We start from the raw sequence: 12,672 nt of genomic DNA on the forward strand, positions 1-12,672 counted from the left end.
GGTTTGCGTGATGGCCTGGGCTACATTCACAACCCTTTCTAGTTTCTTCTGGTCTTGGTCAGAGCAGGAGCCATACGAAGCTGTGATATATCCAGAAAGGATGCTTTCATTGGTGCATCAGTAAAGGTTGGTGAGAGCCGCAATGGAAATGCTAAATTTCCTTAGCCTCCTGAGAAAGTACAGATATGGGTGGGCTCTTTGAGAGAAGTATATAGCATTTGCTATTGCATAATACTCACGTAAAACCGCTTTCCCTGTCTCAGGGTGGAAAATACAGGGTCCAATGCTTATCCTTCAAGTGATTGGCTGCAATTTACTGATTGATTTTGGAGCCCCAAGCTTGACTCTTGTTCAATACTGAAGCAAGTAAGGCAGAGAGACCATTTTAAAACTAATGGGAGGGCCAGAATTAAGGTGTTAATCACCCAAAAGCCACCTTCACTGAAAACCTTTAGGAATGTCATCAAAGCACTCCTGAAGAGGTTAAAAATCTGTATTAAGTCATGGTGATGGACTAAAAAGGGAAAAGACTCATTCAGAAAGACACTTAACATGGAGAGACTTTCTCAGGAATATACAGAAGCAAAGTCAAAACAGCAGGAAGAGTGAAAAAAACCTTCAAACAACTCAACAAACTGGCCCTCTGAGCAACACCTGTCCCACATGAGGCAGTCTACAGATCATGCACTGGATTTATCAGCCATCTTAGAACCCACGGAACCACAATGATAACAAGTTGTTCCCAAACCCAAGGGATTGTCTGCAACAACTTTAAGTGAGAACTTCCTCTAATTATGATTATTATGAAACTTCATGAAATAGTGTATCTCTTTTCATCAGAACAGAGCAGGTTAAGGGAAGACCTGATGCAGACTTTCAAAATGATGAGGAATTTTGATGACGTATATCAAGAATCATACTAACACACATATATGAATGTAAAAAATAGGAACAGATGTAGGCCATTCAGCCCCTCAAGACTGCCCTGTCATTTAATAAGATCATGTGGTTGATCTGTCTGTGTCTTGAGTTCTACATTCCCATCTACCCTACTGGCCAATCAGTCAGAAATTGGAGAAGATAAATTTAAGATCATCATCAGGAGAACTAAGGGACAAGTTAGGAATATTTTTAATGCAGTAAGTTTTAGAGCATGGAAACCTTTATCAAAAGTAGTGACAGAAATAAAATATGTAATATATTTCTAAAGGAGAGTGTTGTAATGTATTGGATATGGAATGTGTGAAGAAGTCTTTGTAGTCATTCATAGGTTAACTGTAAGTTTTTATTGACTCAAAACTATTTACCAACTTACAGTAAAGGGTATTAGCTAAGAGCCCTCTCCATGCTTGCTTGTACATACAGTTCTCTCCAACACTAGACTGACATTGGGTGTGAATCATGCGCTGTCTTGCATCACTGAGTGGGAGGTATTGTACTCTTATCCACATAGTCCCAGGCCATTATACTACACCTCTCTCATAGCCTTTACTAATGTATTTTATGTGGTTATAGTTCATCATATGTCTTATATTTTTATCATGATCATACATTTACATTGTCCATTACCACATTGTCACAATCACATATCATCAAGTCTTTGAATTCAACTATTCAGATGGTTTGGAGATCTTTTAATCTTTTCATATCTCATTCTCACGACTGTCCAAGGAGTGGTTTGCTCTGTCACTATTGGCTCTCCGTGTAGGTTGGAGGTTGTTCTGGCATTTGAATATATTCTCAGCCTTTTATTCCATTCCCTCAAGTTGAATCATACTTGGCTGGTCACTCTCTTCTACGCTCTCCACCAGAGATATCATGGTTATTTCCTGGGAAGTTGGCTAGTCTGACCATTGAAGACTTTCTAACAAAAATGGACAAACTTGCTTTATAAAGAGAAAAGAGAATTCAGAGCTAAAGTTCCAATCAGGAAATGTTTTTGTTTGTATGCTTGAGATTTGCAGTTCCGAATGATTGATGACAATGGTTGTTTTGACATCGTCTGTTGTATTGAGAAGTTGCAGGGCTTGACAGGTATCTCTGCTCTAGAGAGGGAAAGGTTGGTTACAGTTGATGTACCTCAGCATGAGTATTTGTTTGCTACTATACCTTAGTGGTTGCAGAATCATATCTAGGACTGCAAGTTGGATTCCTCCAGGCCCATAGAGTGGTGTGTCTATTGTTCAAAGCAATTAGTCTTTTAGCCTTTTTCTGACAATGCTGGCTCTTGTGCCTAAATTAAAAGTTGTTAAATGTCCATATTCCAAAATGAGAAACCAAGATCTTTGATCTCACACAAGAAGCATAGTTGAGCATCTTCCAGCTTGCAGGCTTGACATCATGGATGATCTTTCAGCCTTCTGTCATTTCAGAGTTTTTGTCTTGCACAGATTGCCATAGTTTCCAATCCTGTTGCACAGAAAGCATTGGGCTAAAATTGAAGGACATTGCCCTCTCCTGTGGCATGGCATGGTCATTCCACAGGCTGATTCAGGTGTTGCTCTCCCTGTCCTGGACATCCCTGTGTCTTTATTACTAAACTAGCTGAACTGTGTGTTGGCTTCTACATTATGGCTACGTTTCTCCCCTTAGTTAAATGCTGCTCAGAGAGTCCAGACTATCTGACTATCTGGATTGCCTTTTTCAAGGTTAGAACTTCCTTTGTTTTTAAGAGGTCAGAGAGTGTATCATCTGCTATTCCTACTGTTATTCTGTCAAAGATGATTTCAGATTTTAAGTCTCTATATTCAGAACCTTTGTCATCCTGTACAGAACATGGATGAACAAGTTCTCCAGGCTGCTGGAATTGCTTATTAAATTTAGTCCATACAGGTAGTTTACTGTTTCTTTGATTAAAATAAACCTCAAAAGATTTTAGTTTTTCTTCAAATTTATCTGATGGGTCACTGATTCCTAACAATGCCATGCACAATCGGGTCTACTGACTAACCAGTTCGGCTCCTGAACTGATGCTGGATCTTAGGGATCTTTTCCTTCAAATCCCTAATTATGTAATTCAACTGGGCCTTAGATTAGGCTGAATTTATTTGGAAGCATGAAATTCTGGTCTATGGTTGAATTTCTAGGTTTTACTTCAAGAGCTGTCTAAATTTCAAGGTGGTATTGCTATTCACTTGGGGACAAAGGGATTTTCCCTACCTGCTGGTTTTGGCGGGGTCCACCACAATGGTGGTCACACTTAGCTTGGAAAATAATTTTTCACCAAGGATCGCCTTATCGACTGCCTGCAGAGTTCTCCTGCTCAGTGTTTTACTTTGTTATGAATTTGTCAAATCCTCGCTTTTGCTTGCTCTCATTTGAGTGACAGTTCTCCTGGATTATGTAATGAATTATTTATTTCATTTTGCCACTGTGCCACCCCTGCTTACTGTGTACACGCAGCTCTGGTAGCATCTGTGGAGAGAGAAACAGAGTTTTGAATCCAATGCGACTTTTCTTCAAAGAATGCTGCCAGACCCAGCATTTTAACTTTTCCAGCATTTTCTGTTTTCATTTCAGATCTCCGGCATCCACGGTATTTTGCTTTTGTTTTAGCATCCAGAGAGATCTGGCACAGGTTGAAAGTTCCAAATCAGTTCCCTCTGTGCTGCAAAATGCTATGAATCTGTAAGCCACCAACAAAGTAGCTATGACGTGGTTTGTGGTGGGAACAAGCTTGATAAGCCAAATGTTCCACAATTTTTTACTTCTCAAGTGCCTTTACGCTTGGCAGGATTTGCCACTTTGACAGATGCACTGTGATTTCTTTTATTAAAATGGGAAAAGGAACAGAGCTTTGATTTCCATTCTTGTTGCTGTTTTAATTCTGGTTTCTTTTGACCACATGGACTCATACTCCCACAGGTGATAGCAGCCCATTATTGCCTCACCCAAATGATCATTCCTGATGCACAGAGCTTGCCCTTGGACATGTCAAACAATGTCACTTTAATCCTAGCTTTAATATTGCTGTGAGGTGACATCTTTCCTGAGAGTGGGTGAGGGTGGAACATTTCAAAAAAACCTGAGAATTCGCAAGAGATTTTAAATGAAATTGCAATGCAATGAAAAAATAGATCAACAAAATACAGGGCTGGAGCAGACTGAAATGTTTGTCTGGCTGTTTTAAGCTTCAACATCAAATTGCTGTTCCTAGGGCAAGGCTGAGCATAGGGTGGTAGCTCTGTTTCCCTGCGTTACTACATTGCAACTTTGACTACACTTCAGTGGTGCTTTGTGGCCAATGGGGCACTTTGAAATACCCAAGGTTGGTGAAAGCAACTATATAAATGTCAATAGAAGCACAACACCGTAGATGCTGGAAATCTGAAATAAAAATAAAAAATGCTGGAAAAAACTTAGTTCTGGCAGCATCTGTGAAAAGAGAAACAGAGTTAATATTCTGAGTCCATGTGACTCGTCTTCAAAGCTGAAGAGTCTTCCCCTGCAGTAATTCAGTAGCTTTATAGGATTGCCCTAATGAGGTTCCATACCACTGAGACACTCTGGCAAAAAGGATTTGTGGTTGAACACTGGGAACAGGATTGCTCCATGATCTTTTTTGAGCTTAGTGGAGTTTGTGGATTCCATATTCAAACCGACTCCTCATCTACTTATTCAGCTTTCCTCCCCTTGGGCCAGCTGTACTTTCTGGGAGCAGGAAGCAGTATTTGGAATTGTTCCCCAGTACTGACCCAACAGTCATAGCCTTTAATTTTCACAGGAGCGGACTGCTTACTGGGCGGGAGTTGTGGGCGTGGGACAGCAGCCAATGAGCAGCGGAAGCGAGAATGAAGGAAGACACTGAGATTTAAATCCACTAAAGCAGTTATTTACATGGATTCCATTTCATTGAATTATTTGGGGAATAAACATGGAACGGAAGAGCAGAGGACTGGGACCGAGAATAAGTCTACCCTTCGCTTTGTGGATGCCATCCTGGTGATCCACCTTGAAGTGGTGAGGGAGAGGAGGGATGTACTCTTCACGAAGGCTGATAGGAGGAGGCCAGCCACTAGATAAGTGGACCTAGATCGAGGTCACTGACACAATGAGCAGATACAGTGGGGTGCACAGAAACTGGGGAACTGGAACCAGGACAAAATAGAGGGTCAATTCACTTTTGCAAAGATCAGTGGCAGGCCTCTGATTAACTTCCATCAGATAGTCCAGCTGAGGAGCCTGAGGACACATACTGTCCCAGAATATGGAAAGCGTATGTGTCCAGGGTAATGACCCATCGGAAAGATTCAGAATCTTAATATGGTTGAGGATCTAATAGTACTGAAACATAAGAACATAAGAACTAGGAGCAGGAGTAGGCCATCTGGCCCCTCGAGCCTGCCCCACCATTCAATAAGATCATGGCTGATCTGTCGTGGCTCAGTTCCACATTCCCGCCCTCTCCCCATAACCCTTAATCCCCTCGTCTGTCAAAAACCTATCAATCCGCGGCTTAAAAATATTTAGCGAGGCAGCCTCCACCACTTCAACGGGCAGAGAATTCCAGAGGTTCACCACCCTTTGAGTGAAGAAGTTCCTCCTCAACTCCGTTCTAAACCACCCCCCCTTTATCTTGAGGCTGTGCCCTCTAGTCCTACTGTCCTTTCTGAGCAGGAAGAGTCTCTCCACCTCTATCCTATCCATCCCATTCATCATCTTATATGTCTCAATGAGATCTCCCCTCATTCTTCTAAACTCTAACGAGTACAAGCCTAGTTTATTCAGCCTCTCCTCATAGCTCAACCCCCTCAACTCCGGTATCAGCCTAGTGAACCTCCTCTGCACTCCCTCCAAGGCCAAAATATCCTTGTGTAAGTGCGACGACCAAAACGGCACACAGTACTCCAGCTGCAGCCTCACCAATGCCCTATGCAGCTGCAGCAAGACCTCCCTACTTTTATATTCAATCCCCCTCGCTATGAAGGCCAGCATCCCATTCGCCTTCCTGACCACCTGCTGCACCTATAGGCTGGGTTTTTGCGACTCATGCACAAGGACCCCGAGGTCCCTCTGCACCGTCGCCTGCTGCAGTTTTTCGCCATGTAAGTAATAGTCCTTCCTACCATTATTCCTACCAAAGTGGACAACCTCACATTTGCCAACATTAAATTCCATTTGCCAGTTCCTGGCCCATTCGCCCAGCCTATCTAGATCCTTCTGCAGACTCTCCACACCCTCCGCACAATTTGCCGTTCCACCAATCTTGGTGTCATCAGCAAATTTCGACACCATACACTCGGTTCCCTCCTCCAGATCATCTATATAAATGGTAAATAGCTGAGGCCCCAGCACCGACCCCTGGGGCACTCCACTAGTCACCAACCGCCAATCCGAATAGCACCCATTGACCCCCACTCTCTGCCTCCTATTTGACAGCCAATCCTCTATCCACGCTAACACCCTACCCCCAACTCCATGCCCCCTGACCTTCTGTAATAACCTCTTGTGAGGCACCTTGTCAAACGCCTTCTCAAAATCAAGAAAGACCACATCCACCGGCTCTCCTCTATCCACCGCCCTAGACACATCCTCATAGAACTCCAAAAAATTCGTCAGACACGACTTCCCCTTAACGAAACCGTGCTGCGTCTGCTCTATCAAACAATTCTCCTCACGATGCCTCGCTATTTTCTCCCTGATCACGGATTCTAACATTTTACCCACAACAGACGTTAAACTAACCGGCCTATAATTCCCTGCCTTTTGCCTGCCACCCTTCTTAAACAACGGCGTAACATTAGCCGTTTTCCAATCTTCCGGCACTTCACTGGAATCCAGCAACATTTGGAAAATAATCACCAAGGCATCCACTATCACCTCCGCCATTTCTTTCAGAACCCTTGCATGCATTCCATCCGGTCCTGGGGACTTGTCCACAATCAGTCCCTCCAGTCTGTCGAGCACCGCCTCTCTAGTAACCATAATGTCATTGAGACCCTCCAGTCCTACCACCTTTCCATCGCTAACACCCGGCAAATTATTCACGTCCTCCTCCGTGAAGACCGAAACAAAAAAGTTATTCAAGGCCTCAGCCATTTCCCCATCCCCTACCACTAAGCCCCCCTCTCATCCTCTAAGGGTCCAACGTTCACCCTAGCCAGCCTCTTCCTTTTTATATATTTATAAAAACTCTTGCTATCCTTTTTTATATTAAGCGTTAGCCCAGCTTCATAGTTTCTCCTACCCTTCTTTATCAACTTCTTTGTCAATCTTTGTTGACATTTAAACTTCTCCCAATCCACTTCTCGCCCACTACTCTTAGCTACTCTAAACGCATCCGCTTTTAATTTAACACTTTCCTTTACCTCCTTCGTTATCCACGGCTGATTATCTCTCCTCCTACGATCCTTTTTAACCATTGGAATAAATTTCTGCTGAGCACTAAGAAAGATCTGCTTAAAGATCCTCCACTGTTCCTCAGCAGACCTACCTTCCAACACGGTCCCCCAATCAACATTCGCCAATTCCTCTCTCATTCTATCGTACTCCCCTCTGTTCAAACAAAGGACACATGTCCGGGATCCCACTTTCTCCTCCTCCATCTGCATCAGAAACTCCACCATACAATGATCACTCTCCCCAAGAGGATCCTTCACCACAAGGTCCCTAATTCTACCCGCCTCATTACATAACACCAGATTCAAGATAGCTCGCTCCCTCGTCGGCTCCAACACACACTGTTCAAGGAAACTATCCCGGCAGCATTCCAAGAACTCCTCCTCAAGCCCACCATGTCCAACATGGGTCGACCAATCAATATGTAGATTGAAATCCCCCATAATTATCGCCGTTCCATTCCTGCACGCCGCATTTATTTGCGCGTTAACAGCCCGCCCCACCTCCAGATCATTATTTGGGGGCCTATAGACGACACCCACCAGCGTCTTCCTCCCTTTGCTGTTCCTAATCTCTACCCACAATGATTCCACTTTCTGCTCTTTGGCTCCTATATCATCCCTTACTACCACCCTGATGCTGTCCTTAATCAGCAGAGCTACGCCTCCCCCCTTTTTCCTCCCGCCTATCCTTCCTAAACACTTGATACCCCTGGACATTCAGCTCCCAGTCCCTGTCACCTTGCAGCCATGTCTCTGTAATGGCCACCAGATCATATCCATTTGTGCCGATCTGTGCCACCAGCTCATCCACTTTATTCCGAATGCTTCGTGCATTCAGATAAAGTGCCTTCATCCCAGCCTTCACCTGTACCCTATTTGCTGGAACGCCACCAACCATACTCACGCCCCCTACTCCCTTTATTATTGGGACATCCTTGGCCTCTTCCCTTACCTGTACCCTCCCCCGTAATGTCACCTACCCTCGCACCCTCCCCCCCCCCAATTAGTTTAAAGCCCTATCTACAGTCCTATCTACACGATTTGGTTTCTTATGTACATCAGTGATTCCATTGGACATAGAAGCAAGCAGTGCGTGAACTTTTTTTCACCTTGTAGGAGATACGGGTTCTCAAATTGAAGGAGGTGTTCCTTGCCCCCATAATCATCATCACAGTGGAAGAGGGAGACTTGGAGATCACCAGGGCTGCTATGAAAAGCAAGTCAGGGAAGGTAAGACAGGCATTCCTAGTGGAGCTGCTGTATAGAAACTATAATGCGTGTATTAAAGGTGTGCATTACACTTCACCCTGTCTGACAGCATGCCAAAGATTGAGCTACATTGTGAAACCTCAGCCCTGCAAAGGGTTCTGCTCCCAAAGACTGGTTCACATGATCTCTTCCAGTGTCTCGCATAGGTCCTGACACTGAGGCACTAAGATGCTTCCTACACTACCACTGGGCCAAGTGCAGCCAGAGCAAAGCTCATTCCAATCATTGCCACATCTTACAATCCTCCACCAGCAGATACAATTGCAGGATAAAAGATTAACTCTAATGATAGCTGTTGAGCGTGTACATAAGGAGCTATGTCACAGTAATGCCTCTCACTGAGATGAGATGAGTGTGAAGCATCTCAGAGAATATGTCTTGGTCTTACTTAGCTTTTGTAAATAGCATGTAAATAAATGTTTTTGAACAAAAGATAATTGCCTCCAGCAAGATCTCTTCTCCAGTAAGAAACAATCCCAAGCTAAATCCACAATAACAGATGGTGGTAACAGTGATTACACCCACAAAGGAACAGTAGGAAATGTCTCAAGTGAAAACCAGCAACAATGCAAAGCTGCAGGTGAAGGACTTTAAAGCCACCCCAGCAAGAACACAAAAGATAACCAAATAATGAGGGAAACCCAGTGACTGACAAGACAAGTAGCATAGGAAAAGACAACCTTAGAGCTGTTTGCTACTTTATCCCCAACAGAATCTTTTGAAAATACCGAGCAGCCAGATGGGCTGGACAATGGCAAAATTTGACCAAGGTACCTTTTCATTGGGTCCTCCTAATTCCCTGTTCCTCACTGTGTTTCTTCCTCCATACAACTGATCTGACCCAGACTCCGTGTGTCGCAGTGGGGCCTGCACCAATATCAGGACATGGCCCTCAATGATCTCTTTAACTTTAATAAACATTGTTACTGATCAGCAGGGTCTCATGAGCATCCTTCCACTACCTGGTGAAACCCCTCAACACAGCGACAGTGACAGGAAACTCACATTCCAGCGGCATTAGTATTTTTATCCCCCACCTGCCTCTGTCCCTGACCCCGGCTGGACCTAAAAATTGAGCCCAAATATGCATTGCTTTTGGGACTCTGGGTGGGGATGTTGTAGGGCTACTTGTATGATCTCCTTCCTCCTGCCCACTTCCATTACAACTCAGATAGTCAGATGATGGTCACTGTCCTGTTCACACTTGAAAGAAATAAAACAGTTACTTCTTCAAGTTGCACTCGTGAATTAGACTCAGAATGAGTGGTAATTTCAAGAGGGGATAATTGAAGGAGTGGGACCTTCATGAACGTATACAGAATCACACAATCCTATAATACAGAGCTAGATTATCTGAAAGTGCTGTGAATTGATCCCTCAACTCCACTCTTCCTCCTTCACCATGCAAATGTTTCTTTTTCAAGTATATAAGTGGATAAATATTGTAGTTGAGTAAGATTTCCTATTAGCACTCATCTTTCTGATGGAGGTTTACTGGCACACTGCTAGCAGTAACATTTTTTATTTTGCCAATTCCAAATCTTTGCTTATAACTTCCTGTGTAAAGAAACATGTCTGTGCCATGTGAGATCTCACATGCCTGCAACTCAATTCAAACTTATAGATGTTCCTGGATGGGAGTACTGGGAGAAGTCTCATTCATATTCATAAGCTTTTACCTTTCTTTTCTATCCTTGTGTCCTGAAATAATTATCTTTCGTACCATCACAGTCGTATTTCTGTATTTTGATTCTGTTTATATTTTGTGTCCCCCAACTTGATTCACCCAGCAGATGCTCCTCTTTTTATTTCTTTATTTTACACTCATTTATTTCAATTGCAAGCAAATGCATAGAGGCATTCATTACAAGGGACACTTCAAGCTGTAGACTAGACATGGACTAAATAAAGTTCAACTAGCTGTGCTGTTATACATCCTCAGTGGTTTTATTTCTGAGTATCCGTTTTCCAATATAGCAATCATGGCAAAATAAGCTAAATGCAGAGCGGCCAGTCCTTAATTTAAAATTGTTTTAGCAAGTATACATTTTGAATTTGAATAGGATGCTGTGAAACTTCCCGCTGACCAAGATCCCAGTATGGGCTTTAAAGCATCACTTTCTAGCATAGCTCACTCATCTTAAAAAAGGTAAAGCCAGGGACTGGGTTTTTAATCTGGAACCAGGAACCCAATGCTTGGACCATTTCCAGACCATGTGGTATGTCAGTGTCAGTGATGCAATACAATTTTGAGATGCAATGGGCTTGAGCAGCTCGGGGCCAGTTCGGTGCCAATTAATAGCACCAGGAGCAGCATTGAGGACGAGACTTCTAACCATGGATTTTTTGGAAGGCAACCAACAGCTATGCCTGGGTCTGCATTGGAGCTGAAGGGGCGTCAAAAAGCCAGGGTTGGCAAGAGCTTGCATCCATGGGTGGTTCCACACTTTTCAAGTGCCTCCTTTGAGGCTGTAATGGAATAGTGGCAAACTTAAGAGATATTTTGTTCCAGGCATATTGAGGAAGAAATCTGTCTAGAGACACAAAGGGAGAACGGAGAGGTGTTGACATTTTATTATTCATTTACAGGATCTGGGCTTTGCTGGCTAGACCAGCATTTATTGTTCAAGCCTAATTGCCATCGATAAGGAAATGCTGAGCTACCTTCCTGAAAAGCTGCAGTCCCACAGTGCTGTTAGAAAGGGAATAGGGCATTGGTGAGGCCGCAGCTGGAGTACTGTGTGCAGTTTTGGTCGCCGCACTTACGCAAGGATATTTTGGCCTTGGAGGGAGTGCAGAGGAGGTTTACTAGGCTGATACCAGAGTTGAGGGGGTTGAGCTATGAGGAGAGGCTGAATAAACTAGGCTTGTACTCGTTAGAGTTTAGAAGAATGAGGGGAGATCTCATTGAGACGTATAAGATGATGAATGGGATGGATAGGATAGAGGTGGAGAGACTCTTCCCGCTCAGAAAGGACAGTAGGACTAGGGGGCACAGCCTCAAGATAAAGGGGGGGGGCGGTTTAGAACGGAGTTGAGGAGGAACTTCTTCACTCAAAAGGTGGTGAATCTCTGGAATTCTCTGCCCGTTGAAGTGGTGGAGGCTGCCTCGCTAAATATTTTTAAGACGTGGGTTGATGGGTTTTTGATAAGCGAGGGGATTAAGGGTTATGGGGAGAGGGCGGGAATGTGGAACTGAGCCATGACAGATCAGCCATGATCTTATTGAATGGCGGGGCAGGCTCGAAGGGCTAGATGGCCTACTCCTGCTCCTATTTCTTATGTTCTTATGTAACAGTGAAGAGACAGCAATATATTTCCAACTCAGGATGGTGAGTGACTTAAAGGGGAACATCCTGGTGGTGGTTTTCCTATGTGTCTGCTGACCTTGCCCTTCTGGATAGTAACGGTTATGTGTTTGGAGGGTGCTGTCTCAGGAGACTTAGTGAATTCCTGCAGTGCATCTTGTAGATGGTACACAATGCTACTACTATTCGTTGATGTTGGAGGGAGTGGATGTTTGTAGATGTGGTGCCAATCACACAGGCTGCTTTGTCCTGGATGGTGTTGAGTTTCTTGAGTGTTTTGGAGCTGCACTCATCCAGACAAGTGGGGAGTATTCCAACACACTCTTGACTTGTGCCTTGTAGACTCTGGGGAGTAAGGAGGTGAGACATCAGAATCACTACCAGTTTGCAGTTAATTACATTAAAATGCCAATTGGCATCACCTGGTATTTATACATGTGGGGCACTCTGTCATCAACCCATCCATAAGAAATAAAGCTCCTGGTTTGCTGCATTTACTGTTTAAAGGAATGCATTTAAAGTAGCTTTTGCAAGATTTGTCATAAAATGCTGAAGTTATTTCAGAATCATTTTTCTTGCTTGTTTGGTTTCCAAATGGTTGGCCAACAGTTTTCTGCTGCTGCTGTTTTATTGAATGTTGTCAATATGAAGCAATCTTTTTTGACAATTTTCTCATTACTCATATTTTTGAAGGAAGAAAAGGAAGAACGTTGGACGGGTGAATTTGCACCTATGGTCAACTGCACACAGTTGCT

Source organism: Carcharhinus amblyrhynchos, chromosome 8 (genome assembly GCF_965287045.1).
Source record: "Carcharhinus amblyrhynchos chromosome 8, sCarAmb.v2.hapA, whole genome shotgun sequence".
NCBI lineage: Eukaryota > Metazoa > Chordata > Chondrichthyes > Carcharhiniformes > Carcharhinidae > Carcharhinus > Carcharhinus amblyrhynchos.